Here is a 19,371-nt window from a genome sequence, read left to right on the forward strand (position 1 = left end):
AGCTTTTTGCTTGTTGAAACAGGTGATCATGACCCAGCCCACAGGAGGCACTCGTTGTAGCTCAGAAAGTGCAAACTCATCCCAACCAAGTGAGGAAATGCCTTTTTCCTCCCTCCCAGACTCTGACCGATGTGTCAGGGCCCACTCAAATAAACCCTTCTCTACGACGCTTCTTTTCCCACCACAGGTAGAATGAATCTCTTCCTTTTCTGTGTTTTCACTGCATTTCTGAAAATGATACCTTTACTATAACTCTTTGTCTTCTGTAACAATTGGGTTTGCTTGCTGATATGTCCTCCAACTAGCAGGACTCCCTGAGGTCAAGGCTGTGTCTTTCTCACCCCTGGATCCCTAGGGCCTAGCTCAGGTTGGGCCTAGCAGAGGTGCTCAGTGAAAGATGTGGCCTGTAGCAAAATCTCTTGTGACTGTCAGAGCCTGTCAACTCTCTCTTCACCTGCAGCTCCGGGGCTGCACTGGAGCTGGCAGCTACCCTGACCACTTCCCTACTGACGGCCCAGAGCCTGGACAGGCCTTCACCCCAATGCAAAGCTCTGAGTTGCTTACAGCCCTGCCCCCAGCCAGGCCATTAGTAGATGCCCTTGGGGGCGGAGGACCAGGAGCCCAGCTCCAGAGGCCTGGAGGCCCCATTGCTGCGCAGGGATGTGTTTACCCAGCCTCCATAGCCCACATGTGCTGTTCCCAGCTGCCCTCTGTGTGAACCTGGCACAGTATTTTAGTGTGTCCTGCAGAATAATATTGAGAGAACGAACAAATCAGTGGCAGAACCTTCTGAGATTTGCCTAATTGCAACTCAAATTGTTCCCATATTGGAAATTACATGGCTAAGATGCCTTTTGGGGAACTGAATATTAGGAGCCCAGGAAGGTCGGCCAACAATGAGTTGCTGATTTTTTTTTTTCCCCTCCATGAACTCTTACCGAGACATTTTCCTGCAATGAAACATGTATAGGTTGACTCAAAACAGATTTCACAATCGCTTTATCCAATTTTGGACGACTTAATTCGGCAATTCACCTAACCCTCTTTAATCAGCCTCACGTCCAGGGGCGGTTGTGGTCTCAGATATGCTGACGTAGATGTCACTCAGTGCAGTCCCCTGAGTGCAGAGGCTGTGGTCAGGCCCTGCTGTGGCTCTGGGGTCTGGGGCTGTGGTTAGGAGGACTCTTGGGGGCCCTGGATCTCTGTGAGGGTTCCAGCAAAGCCGGAACCCTGTGATTCAGATTCCTGAGTGTGCAAGTGCCTTGTGCCCCATGCAGGGTCACGTCCAGAGACAGTGGAAGTAAAAGTGATTGCGTGCTAAGATTGTTCCAATTTTGACACTGTGGGGAAGAGTGTGGAGGTCTTGGAATTTTTGACTCTGACATTAAATACAAATGTATTGGCTGCGTGCCTAGCTCCAAGTCCTTAGGGAAGTAATTTCCTTTCTTTCCCTCTCTCTTCGGCACTGGGGGAGCTATGTCTCTGGAATGAGATGGGGAAATAGGTCCAGTTGGTGGCATCTACACTGCCATCTCCCAGGGACTGAGGAAGATGCAGGGTCTCTCCTAGACTCCCAACTGTCTGACGCTTTGGTTTGCAAGCCCTTAGTTGTTGACTCACCCTCATCCTGAGAGGGGCTCTGGGTTAAGATGACCTGAGTTTTCCTGGGGGTGCAGCTGAGGGCTGGAGCCTCAAGTGACTCATTCAGGGTCGTTCAGGGAGTTATTGGCAAAGCCAGGTTGGAGCCAGTCTCCCATTCCCAATCCTGGAGTTTGTTTCATTTTGTGTTTTATTAGTGAATCTGCCTCTCCTTTGTTGTTGCTGTTCAGTAGCTCAGTCGTATCCGACTGTTTGCAACTCCATGGACTGCAGTACACCAGGATTCCCTGTCCTTCACTGTCACCCAGAGTTTGCTCAAGCTCATTGTGTTGGTGATGCCACCCAACCATCTCGTCCTCTGCCACCCTCTTCTCCTCTTGCCCTCAATCTTTCCCAGCATCAGGGTCTTTTCCAATGATTCGACTCTCTGTCCTAGTCTAGTTCTAGCTGCCGTCATCTCTCCCTTGAACTTCTCTGCAGTTCACGGATCCCCTTGATGCCATTCCAGAGCCTCATTGGATCCACAGTCTCCAGGCAACCAGACTGCTCTTTATCAAAATGGATCGGATTGTGGGACCTCACTGGGCACGTCTCTTTGTTGGCTTCACTTTGCACCAGGACAGGATCTGCAATCCTTTTGGGGCCTCAGAGGCACTGTGCATCCCATTTGCCTCCTCCTCGGCCTCACCCTTGCCTACTTGCCCTCTGCTCATCTCTCGTCCGGCCGGGGCTTGGTGCCCTGCCATCTGGTCCAAGGCTTTTGCAGGACTCCTCTTTCTCCCACACCAGCCCTACCTACCTTCCATGTCAGGTTAGGTACGTTTCTTCAGGGTGCTTCCGTGACCCTTCAGCCTACAGTGGCCTCTCCCCGCCCTGCCCTCTTCCACAGAGGCCTGTTCTTTTCTCTGGAAGTCCTCATCATGTTAATTCCTATGGGTTCCTGGCTTGAAGCTTGTCTGCCCTACTAGCATGTAAGCTCCCCGAGGGCAGGGACTGTGTCTGTCTTGCTCACCAGCCTGTGCTCAGCACCCAGCACAGTGTCTGATGCACAGGGGTGTTTGCTGACTGCTGAAGGATGGACTAGAGTGTCCCCGTTCTGCTCCTTATTTATCTGCGATAATGTTTTGGTCCCCTCCTCTCCCAGGATTTTGTGGGCAGGGGAAGGAGGAGCCAAAGGATGAGAGCAGGGGCTTCAGAGACAGTGCTCATAAGTGCCTGGCCCCTGCTCTGCGGTAGGCTGGGGCTCTGGCCCCCACTGGCCCCTGAAGACCCCTCTGGTGCTCTGGGATGAAGCTGGCAGCCAGGGACTCTCACCCCAAACCCCCCTCATCCATTGAATCCCCTGAGTGACTCAGAGGTTCACTCACAGTACCTTATGGAGAAGTGGCTCTGCCTGGACTCACAGGTTTCCAACAGCAATTCTTGTATTGCGATCAGGAACATAAAGTCACAGGAGGCTGATCTGGGACTTCAAAAGGAGCAGCCACACCCAGGCCTTTTCTTTCACCCAGGCTTTTTTGGAGAGGTCCTAGCAGCTCTCCAACCTATGCATTCAAATAAAGTCACACTAAGAGCAATAATCTGAATGTATTGCTCCCTTTTCTCACGATTTATAGTGTCACGTCGCCCTTGCCAGGTTCCCACTGAATCTTTCTGGATCCCCCGGCATGTCTGGTGTGTGCCCACGAGCTTATCCAGCTGCCACTTTGTGGCTGTACTTCTTCTAGGAGCTGTGGCCCCTCTCCCTGTGTGTCCCTCTCACCACGAGGCCTTGGCATGCTGCCCAAATGTGGCTTCTGGCCACTGTCATCTGTGGGTCACCACAGCCTCCTCTGCTCACCACTGCTGCCCTGCCCTCTCCCATCAGGAACTGTGGTCAGGAACCAGTCACGCAGGGCAATGAGGTGCAGGGTCCTCGTGGTGTGGAAACTGAGTCCTGGTCTGTGCCCTTTTCTACTAGCAGTTTATCCTAAAGACTTTAAAGTCTATAGACAAGAATCCGTAGGATTAGACAGGGGAGAGACACAACCATTCAGAATCCCTCTTTGCTCAGGTGGAAACCTTACACTGAGGTCTATATCATTGAGTCTTGCTTTAGGACAAATTCTCTCCCTGAAAACAGTTCATTATCTTGCACTGTTAGGTTTCTGGAACTTTGCCCCAGGCGTGTCTGGATCTCCAGTAGGCTTGAGCTATTTACCACTGTGGTCTGGGAGGAGCTGAACTCCAGGGTCCTGGGGCATTGAAAGCAATATCCATTATACAGCCTGAGAAATTGGCCCTGCTTGCCCACTGTCTGGGGGAAGACACCAAGTGGGTGAGGCAAACATTGGTTCCTCTGTAGATCTCTCTGCACTTGGCTTGTGTTGCCAGAACCCATGCGAGGAATGGGACTCCACGATCCCTGTTTCTTGCCCTTGCAAATAGATGTTTTACATTTTTGTGGGTCCGGCCATCTTTTGGCTTACCTTGTAGATTTCTCACCTGGGCACACAACATGCAGGAAAATCAAATATCCCAAAATTCATATTGCAATGCCCCCTGGGAACTTCCCGGATTCCAAGGAGACGTCATGGATTTTTGTCTTAAGTAGATTACAGCCTGAGAGCCCTCCAAGTTGTCTCTGGAACTTGAGCTATAAACATCTCTGAACAAGACGCATACAGCTTGGCATCTGTAGGGGAGCCCAGGACTGGAGTAATGATTGGCAGAAAGCTTTGGGGCTGGTGGGAATTGGGGGATCTTGTTTCTGTTGTCGGTTCAATGGGGCAGGTGGCTTGGCTGTGACAAGGTGCACAGTCACGCCTGGGGGCGAATCACCTGCTGTGGCTGGCGCCTTGTCCCCAAGTCCCTTCCACAGGCTGGAGGCACCTATGCTAGGCTCACTTTCATTTGCAAAATTGATGCACATGGAATGTTTCTTTCAGAGTTAAAGGCTGTTATCTTGCTAGGAAAGAGCCAAGAGTTTTCTCTGGGTTTCTTGCCCAGGAGGGAGAGTTCTTCAAGGCATCGCTCACATGCTGTTGAAATCATACTGGGCCGTAGCTAGTAATTCAGTTCAACATGCGTGGAACTTCTTCCTCTGTGCCAGACGCCAAAGAAAATGATGGGGAAACAGAGATGGTTCAGACACGATTCCTGCACACAAGGTCATCTTGATCAGAACACAGAGTGATGATGCAGAAAAATCATTTTGGCAGCATGGTAGACAGTGTCTGTCCACTTTTGTTGGAGCATAAATTGTTTGAGATTCCAATGAAAGTAGTAGAGTCGTTTATACAAATACACCCCTCCCAACCACGTCTTATCTGCTAGTTCATGGATCCCTTAAGTCAGAACTTCAGTTTGAAAAGTTTATCCATGAGGATAGATTGAGGAGGTGGCTGGAGAGATGACTGCCTGTGGGCTCTTGTCTCTTTGAAGGCAAGGGAGAAGCTGGTCCAGGAAGATAGTGTTGTTGGGATGGAAGAGACACAAACAGAATCACGGGACCTGAGGATGAAGAGGAGAGGAAGAAAAGACTCTGAGCTTTCTCAGCTGGATGGTGGGATAGAACTTGGTGCCATCAATGTGGAAGACAAACATATTCCTTTTCATCGCTGAGTAGCCAGGAGAGGTGACATGGCCACAGCCAGTCCAGTGGGATGGGGCAAGGAGAGAACGGGGGACCTTCGGAGCCATGGCAGGGGGATAAGTGAAGGACACCTTTGTCTTTAGCCTAGTTGTGTGGGCCTGGGTGGAGGTGGCCATGGTCCTTCTTGATGGCTAGTGATGGTCATGCTCGGACTTGGGGTATGGTTTTATCTCTGATGTGTGGGCTGGCCTGGGGATATAGCCAAGCACTTCAACCAGGCTGGAGTCAGGAAACAGACTTGTCTAGAACATCATGCTCTGGCTACATTTTCACCTGGGCTAGTGTGAGTTTCTGTTCGTGGGACTCTAGGTTGCTGGGATACTCGAGAGCCAGCTGGAGACTTTCTCTTGCTCACTGTACCTAGGACGATCTGATGATTGGTATCATCTGGGGTGGGATCAGGCATGTACATATTTATGAAACGTTCACGAGTTGATTCTGGTACATGCTCTGGTTAAGAACCACCCATTTAGACCATCCTCCCCTTTCGTAACTGAAGAAGTGGGATCTTGGAGGGAAAGGGTCTTGGCTCAGGTTCTCAGCAGGTGGCAGGCCTGGACCCAGCATCCCAAGCCCTGAGACAGTACTGTCGTCACTCTCCTAAACGCTCTTCCTAGCGGCCAGACCATGGTCCCGGGCTCCACCAATGAGGCTGAAATATCAGACATTTTTGTGGATGAAGTCTTCCAATCTGCTTTCTGTTCTTCTCTAGAGGGCTTAGTGGGTGCGTTTCCTCCATCCCGGGTGACTGTGATGGAAACAGTACATAGATGGCTTCCACGAGGCCCTCCCAGGAAGTAGGGAGTGAGTTGTTTCTTTTCACAGTCCCTAGAGGATGCTGGGGCCCCATCATGGCTCTTGACGTGCTCAGGGCCCTCAGATCATTCCTGAAGACATCCTTGGACCTGGTCTGTTCTGCTTTGGACTGAGGCAGCCTGGGTTCCCAGAGGGACCAATCTCCAGAGGGACCCTTTCTGTCTTGTTCATGGTTTGGCTTGGCCATGAAACTGGGGTTGCCAATGCCCAGGTGGGCTCCTCTGGGGCTGGGAGGTGAGGACTGCTGGGGACGGGAGGGTTGGCTTTACCCTGAGGCTGTTTGGTTCCAAATTGGGAAAGGAGTACATCAAGGCTGTATATTGTCACTCTGCTTATTTAACTTATATGCAGAGTACATCATGAGAAATTCTGGGTTGGATGAAGCACAAGGTGGAATCAAGATTGCTGGGAGAAATATCAATAACCTCAGATATGCAGATGACACCACCCTTATGGCAGAAAGCGAAGAACTAAAGAGCCACTTGATGAAAATGAAAGAGGAGAGTGAAAAAGTTGGCTTAAAGCTCAACATTCAGAAAACTAAGATCATGGCATCTGGTCCCATCACTTCATGGCAAGTAGATGGGGAAACAATGGAAACAGTGACAGACTTTATTTTCTTAGGGTCCAAAATCACTGCAGATGGTGATTGCAGCCATGAAATTAAAAGAAGCTTGCTCTTTGGAAGAAAAGTTATGACCAACCCAGACAGTATATTAAAAAGCAGAGACATTACTTTGCCAACAAAGGTCTGCCTAGTCAAAGCTATGGTTTTTCCGGTAGTCATGTATGGATGTGAGAGTTGGACTATAAAGAAAGCTGAGCACTGAAGAATTGATGCTTTTTGAACTGTGGTGTTGGAGAAGACTCTTGAGAGTCCCTTGGACTGCAAGGAGATCCAACCAGTCCATCCTAAAGGAAATAAATTCTGAATGTTCATTGGAAGGACTGATGCTGATGCTGAAACTCCAATACTTTGGCCACCTGATGCAAAGAACTGACTCATTTGAAAATACCCTGATGCTGGGAAAGATTGAAGGTGGGAGGAGAAGGGGATGACAGAGGATGAGATGGTTGTATGGCATCACCGACTCAATGGACATGAGTTTGACTAAACTCTGAGAGTTGGTGATAGACAGGGAGGCTTTGTGTACTGCAGTCCCTGGGGTCTCAAAGAGTTGGACACGACTGAGCGACTGAACTGAACTGAAGCTGTTTGGTACAGCTGACATTTGAGGGCCTGCAAGCCCAGCCTCATGCTCTGGTGGGTCCTCTCAAGGGGATTTTCTAAGCTGACCCAGTGCACATGGCTTTGGCCATCCACTTGGCCCTCAAGGGCAGCATGCTTTGCACACCCTTGTATCAGGCTTCTGAAGTAGTAGGGTTGCCTGTGACATGTACAGGTGGTGTTCACCTTTTCTTCAGCTTTCCTCTCCTACAAGTGAAGATTCCCTTCTCCAGGGGATCTTCCCACCCTGGGACTGAAACTGGGTCTCCTGCGTTGCAGGCAGATTCTTTATTGTTTGAGCCACAGGGAAGCCCATGAAGGAAAGGAGACTTTTTAATGGTGTAAATGGCATGATCATATAGAAAAACCTTGACGAGGCATCTTTTCAAAGCAATTTTGGAGAAATGGAATTCTGGATGGCAAGAGAGTGTGTTTCAGGCCATGTGATCAGAAGCTTTCCTTGCAGGGGCCTGAGTAGACCACGTTTGCACTGGAGGGGAGCCATGCTTGCAGAATCCCTTGCTTGGCGTGGATGGGGACAGCAGTGGTCAGTATCTGGCTTCAGACTTGTGGACCAGTCGAGACGCAGTGTGCAGGCTGGGTAGATGGGGCCATAAGGTTTTGTGCTTCCAAAACTGAACTCGGAGCAATGACAGATGGACTGGGGATTCAGTCCAATAATTATATCAGTCATGATAGAGGGAAGTGAACAGGCTGGGCTAGCGCAGCCGACACGTGGACTGTCACGAGACAGAGTAGAGAGGGACCAGGGCCTATGTGAGGGGATTACAGGAGACCAAAGATGGCAGAGAAGCAGCAGAACGAAAGCAGAATACCAGAATGGGGAGACACAGAACGGGCACCTCCACCCTCCCTGGCCTTGGCTTTCATTGGTGCCCTAGCAAGGGGGAATTGGTGATTAACGTTAGAACTGCCTGGGATAACAGTGTGCTCTGGTAGATTTAACAGTTATAGTTTGCACTAGAGGTCCAAGGCACACAGTCATTTATAATTTTTTGGAGACATGAGTTTGAATGGGATGCACTGCAAGGCTGGAGTGGACCGTGAGCCATTGGAACCATGCAGTCAGACAGAGTTGAGCTGGCCACTCACACCCACATGTCCAGGAAGTGTGGGGTCTACTTGTATAATGCTGACTCGGGAGGAAGAGTATAAAAAAGAGTATATTAAAAAAGAGACAGACAGCGATGGTGACAAAGGTAAAAATCACTCACATTGCATTCTAACTGAGTGGCCCCTCTCAAATTGTACAGAGCAAAACCTGCCCAGCTGAACATATCATGTCTGACTCAGCCAAAAAAATGAATTTTTGCAAAACTCTGAAGAGTGCACTATTGAGCTTAATGCTGGCTCAGCTCTGTGATGTGGAAGAGTCCATTACACAATTGATCTGTGCCAATGGAAACGGAATTTGGGAGGCTCTTGCAAATAGTTCTCCAACTAATGTGTAAAGCTGTCTCTCATGGAGTGAGAGATTAAAACTCCAGTGAAGGTCAAAAAGGCTCTTCTCTTCAGGGTTTGAAGAGAGAGCATCAAGAGCATGAGCTCTTCTCACAAATAAAATACAGTAGAGAGGCAGGATCTTGTTCAAACAAGGTTTCTGAGGCTGTATTGAGAGCTTCCCTGGTGGCTCAACTAGAAAACAATCTGCCTGCAATGTGGGAGACCTGGGTTTGATTCCATGGACTGTATAGTCCAAGTGGTCGCAAAGAGTCAACTGAGTGACTTTCACTTTCACTCACTTCACTGTGTATGATGGAGCTTCCCAGGTGTGCTAGTGGTAAAGGACCTGTCATTGCAGAAGATACAAGAGGCATGGGTTCAATCCCTGGGTTGGGAAGATCCCCTACATAAGAAATGGCAACCTACTCCAATATTCTTGCTAAAAAAATTCCATGGACAGAGGAGCCTGGCAGGCTACAGTCCATGGGGCTGCAAAAAGTTGGACATGACTGAGAGACTGAGCTCATAGAGCACTGAGTATGATAGGTACAGACTGATAGGAACAAATTCAGTTGGCCTCACATTGTATATAGAAAACCCCCATTTTGTATACATTTATGTTAACCCTGACCTTAGAAATTAACCTGAAGATGCAACTTCGCTGTTGCCTTCAGACCACAACAAACAAACCTATTGATACACATCAAAGTTCTAGTTAGAAGTTTAGTATAGTAACAGAATGGCAGGAACCCTTTAGAGGAGCAGGTGCTCACTATACAACTTGAAATTACCTGTAGGAATGTGATGGTAAATTGCATTGAGTAACACTGACGTTTAAGCAATATTGAGTCTTCCAGCCCAGGAACACAGGTATCTTAACTTTTATTTAGGTTTCCTTTAGTTTCCACCAGCAATGTTTCATAGTTTTCTGTGTTCAAATCTTTCACTGCCTCTGTTAAATTTATTCCTAGGTATTTTATTTTTTGGGATGATATTGTAAAGAAAACTGTTTCTTGTTTTCATATTGTTCATTCCCGGTTATTGAAGCACAACCATTTTGTTTTGCATGCTGATCTTGTTTTTGACAACTTGGCTGAATTTATTTATTAACCCTAATAGTCTGTGTGTGTGTATGTGTGTGTGTGTGTGTGTGTGTGTGTGAAATCTTTGAGAGTTTCTCTGTATAAGATCATGCAATTTGTGATTAAAGGTAGCTTTACTTCTTCCCAATTTGGATACCTTTTATTTCTTTTTCATGTGTATTTGCTCTAGACAGAACTTCCAGTAAGTACAAAACCACAGCATATCAAGCCTTATAGAATACTAGGAAGGCAGTACCTAGAGGGAAATTTATATAATTTATAAATTATATAATTTATAAACATACCTAGAGGGAAATTTATAAAAATTTATAAATTGAAATTTATAAAATTTAAAAAACACTTACATTTAAAAAGAAAAAAGCTCCCAGATGAATAATCTAACCTCAATGAAATAGAAAAAGAAGAGCAAACTAAAACCAAAGCTATTGTAAGGAAATAAATAATAAAGATTAGAGCAGATATAAATGAAATATAAAATAGAGAAACAATAGAATCAATTATAGAAAAGTAATTTCTTTGAAGATACCAGAAAATTGACAGACCTAAAGTGATGGAAAAAAGACAAGATTCAAGTAAACAAAACTAGAAATGGATGCAAGAACATTATTATTGACATTTACAAAACGAAAAGATTTGTAAGAGAATACAATGAACTATTGTATGTCAATAAATTAGACAACCTAGATGAAGTAAACAAGTCTCTAGACACACACAAATTACCAAACTTGACTGAAGAAAAAATGGAAAATCTGAACAGACCTGTAACAGATTTAATCAGTAATTTAAAAATCAGCCAACAAAGAAAATTCTAGGACCAGATGGCTTCACTGGTGAATTTTACCAAACATTTAAAGTGGAATTAACACCAATCTTTCTCAGACTTTTCCAAAAATAGAAGAGGACAGAATACTTCTCTAACTCATTCTATGAGGCCAGTATTGCTCTGATACAAATGCTAGAGAGAGACATCACAGGAAAAGAAAATTAGAGGCCAATATCCCTTATAAACATAGATGCAAAAAGCTCAACAAAATGTTAGTGAACTGAACAGCATATTAAAAAGATTATACACCATGACCAAGTGGGATTTATTCCAGGAATGCAAGAGTGGTTCAACATCAGCAAATCAATCAATGTAATATACCACATTAATAGAACAAAGAAAAAACTGCATTGTCATTTCAGTTGATTCAGAAAAGGCATTTGATAAAAATCTAACACTCTTTAATGCTGAAAAACACTCAAAAAACTAAAAATAGAAAGGAACTTCCTCAACATGATAAAGGGTATTTATGAAAAACCCACTGCTAACATCGTGTGTGTGTGTGTGTGTGTATGTGTGTGTGTGCACGCGCGTGCGCTTAGTCACTCTGTTGTGTCTGACTCTTTGTGACCCCCGCGTACTGTAGCCTGCTAGGCTCCTCTGTCCATGGGATTCTCCAGGCAAGAATACTGGATTGGGTTGCCATTTCCTTCTCCAGAACATTTCCCAGAGCTCTGCGAAGTTGGTTCTAGCAGTCCCTGGTTGATTTTTCAGTGTTTTTGTGAAGGGATAGATGTTGGGAGCCTGCGACTCTGCCATATGGCTGATGTCACCTACCACTTTTTTTTTTTTTTTTTTTTTTTAGAGACTGATCTTTTTAAAAAAATATTTATTATTTATTTGGTTGCACTGGGTCTTAGTTGAGGCATGCAGAATCTTTAGTTGCTGCATGTGGGACCTTTAATTATGACATGTGAATTCTTGTGGCATGTGAGATCTAGTTCTCCAACCAGGGATTGAACCCAGGCACCCTGCATTGGGAGCTCAGAGTCTTAGCCACTGGACCACCAGGGAAGTCCTACTGACCACTTTATGAAGCTGTTCTGAATCCAACCAGAGAAACTGTCAACCTTCCTCTGATCCCCTAGTGATCTCTTCTTGTATTTTTCTAAGGATTTCTAATTTGCATTATAAACATAACATTCTCATGATCTCTAGTAGAATGTCAATGACTTTATAGATAGATCTCATTTTTTCCCAGAGGCTTCCACTGAACACTGCTTACAGGAGACATCTGGAAAGGTTGGCCAGTTAAATGGACTCATCCTTGTTCCTGGGCCTTGGTCTTCCCTGGATACCTGGCGGTGCTGGGCTTTGCCCCCATATTGGCCCGGACACATTTTCCTTGCAGGGACATGGGGCTTCAGGAAGGGATCTTCGGTCTTGCATTATAGGAGGAGGCAGGACGGAGGCTGCAGGGGACGTAGTTGTGTAATGGTTTCCTTGTCCCCTCTTTCCGTCCTGTTCTGTTTCTCCTGCCAGAGTCTTCTTTTCCAGAGAACATTTGACTCAGAACGGTTGGGTGTTGGGCTCTGGCTGGACCTGAAACCCTCCACTTCCACAGTGATTCCAGCAGCACTTATGCTGCCTTGGTGTGTGCGCCAGTCAGTTTGTTTAATGCACAAAAAGCATAATGACTTTAATTAGGTTTTAGTGTAAATAATGAACACAATTACAGAGCAGGCCCTTTTGTCACCCTCATGGAATTTATGATTGTTTGAAAAGTCAACACCCACTTCTAGCCCCTCCTGTCCTTACTTCTTGGTCAATCCAGCATCCCCATTAATCAATGGCGTTGGGTTTTAATGCCTCAGTGGAAAATCTGAGCTGGTCTTTTCCCAAGTTGGAACGACAGCTCAGCCTTCCGTACCTCCATGTCCACCTGGGGCTCCTGCCTCAGCCTGGATGCCCACCACCCCTGAGGGGCTGTGCTTTGAGAAAACACTGAGTCAGGAAGACTCTAGGGCCAGTGATGGTGGGGGTGGTAGTCACTGCCAGGAGTGAAAGGATGGTGAGTTCTGGCCACCCATAGCGTCCAGCTCCACCATGTCCTGAGCATCTATTATATCCCAAGTACCTTGCTGGGCACAGAGGCCCCAGAGTATAGGGGAGGTCATAGCAAGCCAGGCTGGACCCACCCTAGCGAAGCCAAGGAGGATACCAGCCAGAAGCCAGCACTTGAGTAAGGTCTGGCATGGACTAGCAGCCTCGGGGCTTCCACAGGCCACAGCAGAATCCACAACCATTTGGGCTGTGGCTGCAAGGCGGGCCTTGTGGGGTGAGCTACTTCAACTCTAGGGCAGTAGGGGAGACCAAATCTTCTCCATCCTCCAAGGGCCAAGAGGGCAGCTTCCATGGTGTATAAACATCTCTTGCCTCCTAACAGGGCTCTTGTTCCCCCGTTGTTAACATCTCATTTGCTAACCTAGTATCTCTGCCTTCAGAGCCGTCCCTCTTCCCCTGATCTCCCAGCCCCTCCACCCCCATGGCAGATATTTGCTAAGAAAGGACACAGCACCCCCTTTCTTTCATCAATCATGGTGTGGATTTGTTTTCCTCTTCAGCACTGATGGAGGCATCCTGAGGGTGTGGGCCCCCGTCTTCTCCTGAGCCTCTCTGGGTGATGAGGATCAAGTTCCCCCTTCCCTATGCATTGCCTTCACTGTCCCTGCAAGAGAGCCTCTCTCGTTTTCCTGAGCCCCTCATGTTGATGTTCGAAACAATCAGAGCTGCTCAGCTCTGTTAGTTTCTTCCAGGAGGGTAAGGAGGGTCTCTTTCTGCCCATGGACATGGGGGCCTGGTTTCCAGCTCCGAGTTTTCTTGGGGGGAGAGATCACGTTCTGACAAACTCCTTGCCTTTCTTCTGAGCTGTCACCAGCCCAGCCCGGTGTGCAGTGCTGGCTTGGTCTGGTCTCCCTGGCACAGGCCATCTCCACTGGAGCTGGGCTTTGGCCAGGCTGGGGTGCCCGCGATGGAGGGGCAGGCAGCACCCAGTGGTTCAGAGGATGGCAGGAGTCTAGGCGGCCCTGAGATCCACTGTGGTGCAGCAGCCTGGCGGTCATCTCCCAGTTATTTATTGTCATAGCATTAATCATGCTGAACTCACTTGGCATTAATGAGGACGTAATGTGTACTTGGATGGGAATTTTTATTGTAGTGCAGCATTAACTAACCGGCCTATTATTTAAAGTGTTACCAGACCTGGTATGTACAAATGGTTTACTTTGCAGTCTCCAAGTGTTAAAACTTTGTATGGTTTGTGTCAAGAAAGTATGAATATGGAACACAAAAGAGGCAGGGCTGAAATGTTGTGTGGCCATCCCCGGGCTGGCAGGGAGACAGCGCACTCCTGAGTGGAGGGCCCCTGCTGCTCAGCCTGGGCAGCCTACGTCTGTCCGAGCCCATGCTCATCTCATGCCCGTGTTTGAGCCTCATGCTGGATGTGAAAAACTTAGGATGGTTCTTTAGGGCTTTCTGAGTCACTATCTTGGGAACAAAAAGACATGGAATAGCAGGATTTAGACAGGCAAAAAAGCCAGAGCCCATGCTGAAGACTGTGTGCCCAAGGCTCTCTTCTCTCTTATGGGTCAGCCCTTGCCCCCCGGGACCTGTCCACCTGTGGGATCCACCCTTCCTGACCATTAGTCCACCCTGGCTCTGGCTACCCTCACCAAGGGTTATCCTCTGAGTAGTTTTCTGGCCTTTGAATATGCTGTTCACTTGTTTGGTTAATGTCTCTACTTTTTTTTTTTTTTTTGAGTCTGAAGTCAAGTAACACATCCTTCCTGAAGTCTCCTAGTTTCCTCTCACTCCAAAGGTGTGTGTAGGTGCCCTTTTTCTAGAAGTGAACCCCTGTTAAATACAGGCTGTGTGTGCTGGCTTATAGGGGAAATCACTTAAGATGAGTATCACATAGTCCTTGGCAGTCTAGTGTGGAAGGAAAGCCCCTCCCCACCTCAACTAGCCAACAGCATTTGAGAACATATAGCTGTCTTAGAGATACAGATATGCAATGCCAACAGCTAGAGAGAAGTAAACAAATGGTCAACAGGTAGAGGGAGAAATTAATCTGTGCTGGGCCTTAGAGAAGAGATGGGAGACAGAAGTAGCTGTGAGGATGTGGGTTGGGGATACACCAGGATTTGGAGGGGCCTAGTGAGACCCCTTGGAGAAGGAAATGGCAACCCACTGCAGTATTCTTGCCTAGAGAATCCTGTGGACAGAGGAGCCTGGTGGGCTGCTGTCCATAGGGTTGCACAGAGTTGGACACAATTGAAGTGACTTAGCAGCAGCAGCAGCAGCATGCGTGCATGCATTCGAGAAGGAAATGACAACCCATTCCAGTATTCTTACCTGGAGAATTCCAGGGACAGAGGAGCCTGGTGGGCTGCCATCTATGGGGTTGCACAGAGTTGGAAATGACTGAAGCGACTTAGCAGTAGCAGCAGAATGAGACCCCTACACTGTCCCAACACACAGAGCTTCCTCTTCAGAGTTTACCCAGAGCTGCCTCTTCATCTTCCCTGATTGCCAAGGAACACAACTAAGCATGCAAGGAATACACTCATGTTTCCATTTTATAAACCAACACACACACAGCACATCACAAAACTGAAAGCTCAGGCAGGTTAGCTGATCGGCCATGGTCTCCAGCTAGTAAATGGTAGAGCTGCTACTAGTGCTGGAGAGAGAAGGGAAGGAAAGATGTATATAGACTTACAATGAAACACACTGGACCCAGCTAACCACACCTCCTGGTGAGGTGTGCCTACCCCTTGTGTTGATCCATTCCTGGGTGTGTGATGAATATGTCCACAGCTCTGCTTCTGGATCGCAGCCTGTGCTTCCAGGACCTAATGTCATAACATGTGGCCTTGGCATTTTTCCTTTATATTTCGACTGATTTGGGATCTAGCATTCTTTTCATTACTTCCTGTTGCCTCCTATGAGCAAAGGCACAGATGGTCATTGTAACCCAGGAGCCAGCTAAGCCCAGTGTGTTTAGAGTTGGGTGGGTGGGATGCAGCAATCTGCCTTTGAGTGGATGGCTTTTGGGTTGGCAGCAGATAAGATATCATGCCAAGAAGTCAATCCCAGTGGCAAAAGGACTATTGGCAGAGGTCTGTCCAGACCTCACAGGGACACTTCCAGGAACTAGACAGAAGGTCAAAGCTCCTTCAGAACTGGGAGTCAGAACCAGACTCCAGTCCTTGTGAAGTCTTCTCAGGAAACCAGGGGTAAGGTCTAGGCATTTTAGTTAGTATAAGTAATATTAATGCTTGTAACAAAGAAAGTGAAAGTCGCTCAGTCATGTCCGACTTTTTGCAAACCCATGGACTGCAGTCCATGGAATTCTCCAGGCCAGAATACTGGGGTGGGTAGCCGCTCCCTTCTCCAGGGGATCTTCCCAATTCAGGGATTGAACTCAGGTCTCCCACATTGTAGGCTCGTAACAAACCCATCCGCAAATCTCAGTGGCTTGGTAGAGTAGAAGGTTTATTTCTCATCACACAAAATCCAACGTGATGTTCTTGGTGTCTCTCCAAGGTGGCATCAGCCATGTTCGTTTATAGACATTAATTCCCCTGTCTGGTTTTGTCCTCCCTGAGGACTGTGGATGGCTCTGCCAGGTTTTCTGTATCTGGCGGACAGATGGGGGAAAGGGAGAATTGCGCACAGAAGGTTTTAATGGGCTGGGCCGAGAAGTGGAGCAGAGCACTTCCGCTCGCGTTCCTTGGGCCGGAACTCAAACGTAGCCACGCCTAACTGCAAAGGAGAATGGAAGCAGGGTCTGTGTGTCCAAGGGAAAAGGTTTTAGGACGTTGATCTCTGCCGTGCCTGGTATAGACTGTAAACAGCCATAACGACCACATAGTGAGCCCCTACTGTGTGCCAGGCACTACCCTAGCCTCAGTACATACGTTATTCATATCCTGGTGCGTATTTGACTAGACCCACTGGATCCTGGGCATAGGACAGAATGACTTCACCTTCTGTTGGGGCAGAGGGGCCTCATACAGGCCCAGCCTGTTTCTCATCAGTTTAGGGCCTGAGCATGGTCAACCTGAAGTGGCTGGATCTTAGTGCTCGGGGTCTGATAGGATCTGAGTGGGGCTGGTGGGGGTCAGTGGGTCTGACACGGCTGGCCTTGAAGTATTGCTGCTGGACCAGCCTCTTGCCAAGGCCCTCCCTCCAGGTTTACTGGTCCAGCTGCGATGGGGTCGGTTTGCGATTTCACTGTAAAAAGCCACTGGCTGGACTCCAGGCAGCCAGGTTATCATTGCGTGACAGTCTCTGAAGTCTTTTAGTTGCTATCTTTCCTCCTGCTGCTTCTCTGTTCCTTTTTCCTCACTGTTTCTCCTGACCTTCTTTTATTTTCCTCCTAATTAACTTTGTGGACAAGGTCCACTGGTAAGTTAAAAGAGTTTATCCAAACTGACACTCTGTTTATAATTTATAATTTACATTCCAGCTTTCGCAAGGTCCTTCCATTTCTTGACTGTGGCCAGGGTGTTCTCTCTGCGTGCTTGGCGTTGGCTTGCTTGAGGAGAGCAAAGGTCAGGCCTTCAATTGCCAGGATGCTGATGAAACCCGGGGTCTGAAGGTGACAGATGTGTGGACACCACGTGAGGATGTTTGCTCATCGCCCACAAGTAGCAGCATCTCTATGGTGTTCATGGAAATTCCCATACTCAGGGGTTTGGGGCAGGCAGGAGTAGGGAGCTGGGCAATTTTTCCAGCCCCTTTGATAATGAATAGTCCTTTTCTCCTATCCTTAAACTTGGCTTTGTTCAAGATTCCTCCAAACTATGATGGGGTTGGAGGCTGGAGTGCACACACAGCACTTTCTTCCAAGCTTTGTGCAAACTTGGGTAAGTCTGTTTTCCCCCGACCTCAGGTTTATGAACTGTATGATAAGGAGATTGGGAAAGATTGTTTAAAGTTCCTTCTTAGCACTGAAATCTATGAATCCTAATTTTCATCATCTTTAATAAGCTCTGTAGCTCTCCTCTCACGCTGGGAGGCCGTGTAGGGGAATGAAAAGAGTATGTTCTCTCTCTCTTTTTTTAATATATATATGGAATTTATTTTTTTTTAATTTTTTTATTATTATTATTATTATTTTTTACTTTACAATATTGTATTGGTTTTGCCATACATCAAGAGTATGTTCTCTGAGCCTCAGTTTTCTCATCTTTAAAATGGGGATAAGATCCATTACTGTGTACGGATTTGTGAAGAGCAAATGAAACAATATACATGAAGTATTTAGCTTGGTACCTGGCTCATGGGTGTTAACAAAGCAGATGTCTTTTGTGCCTTTTGTTCCAGAACTCAGTAAGGTCCATGCTCTCTGGGGAAGCCCAGCCAACCCTCCGCATAGAGAAGCTACACATAGGAGAAGATTGGTCAGGCTTGTGGAACAGTGATTTCCCAGATTCTGGGACCCGGAAACATGTTAAGTCAAGGGCCCTGGGAGGAGGGATGCTATACCTGTAACTCATACTTGGCTTTGCCCTCTGAAACACAGGAGAAAACCCACATAGGCCACAGAGAGGGCAGGGTCTCCTTGCAGAAATACATGCAAATGTGTTTGTCATTAGGCCTTCCACGCCAATAATCCATATCTTCTCTTTCCTTTGTTGCGTTTTTCTCTGGTGGCCAGAAGCCAGAAAAAACACACGGTCTCATCAGCTTCAATAGCCGATTCTGCCTCCTCAGGCTGGAGTGGGGGCTGTGGGCAGGGGCCACCCGGGGCAGCTCTGAATCTACCCCATGAGGGCTCTGGCAGTTGAGGCACTTGGCAAAGTCAAACTGGGACTTCTGGCAAGTCTCAGTCGTGCCTTCCGGTTATCCTGCACCCAGCACATCACGGCCTCGGGACGTTCCAAAGTGCCCGTGGTCAGACCTGGGAAAAGAGAGTAAACAGTGAGGGCAGGACAGCCTTCAGATGCTGGAGGCCCAGGCAACGGGTGCTCAGAGGTGGATCCGCCCCACGTAGGTTGGCACTGACAACCCCCACCAGGAGGCCCTGCCTCCCTTCTCCCATCTCTCCTTCGTACTTTCCTTATTCAAAATATTTGACCCCCTCCCCCCAGCACCTGATACCTGCCCCTTCTGGGTCTTGGCACATACCATCCCGACTCCTGGATGTGGAGTCACCAGTCCTCCCCAAGCACCCATCCGGGGACATGCTTTTGCTAGTTACTTCACTAAGAAAGATGTTGACCCATCCTCCCCCTTCCTTCTCCACTTGTCTAAGGCCCATCCTTCTGTTGGATGAGGCTCAGCTCAGCTGAGCCTGACTGTGTTTCTCCTGGCTGTCCCACCCAGAGAGGCCTGCTCTGCCCCTTGGTTTCCCACTTGCTCCATCACCTCCTATTAAAAACAAGACTGGTTGATATGGTTATTCATTATCTTAAGTACAGGTACCAGGCTTACTAAAGAGCCACTACTCATTCCTTGGATGATGGTTTTTATTTTATTTTTTTCCAGTCTGGACGTTTCATGGAACCATCTGGAATCTTCTTTTCATCCCAGGTTGTGGCTCCTTTAACAAGATCTAATCCAGATGCTGTAACTTTTCGGCTACATTTGGTTATTAGAAGAATCTTATTTCTTGTTTTAAGGTTTATTCCTAATAATTAATGAAAAGGAAACATTTCCGCCTGAAACTTGACTCACGGCTCTTCCCATTCTACTC

Source organism: Bubalus bubalis, chromosome 12 (genome assembly GCF_019923935.1).
Source record: "Bubalus bubalis isolate 160015118507 breed Murrah chromosome 12, NDDB_SH_1, whole genome shotgun sequence".
In the NCBI taxonomy this organism is placed as follows: Eukaryota; Metazoa; Chordata; class Mammalia; order Artiodactyla; family Bovidae; genus Bubalus; species Bubalus bubalis.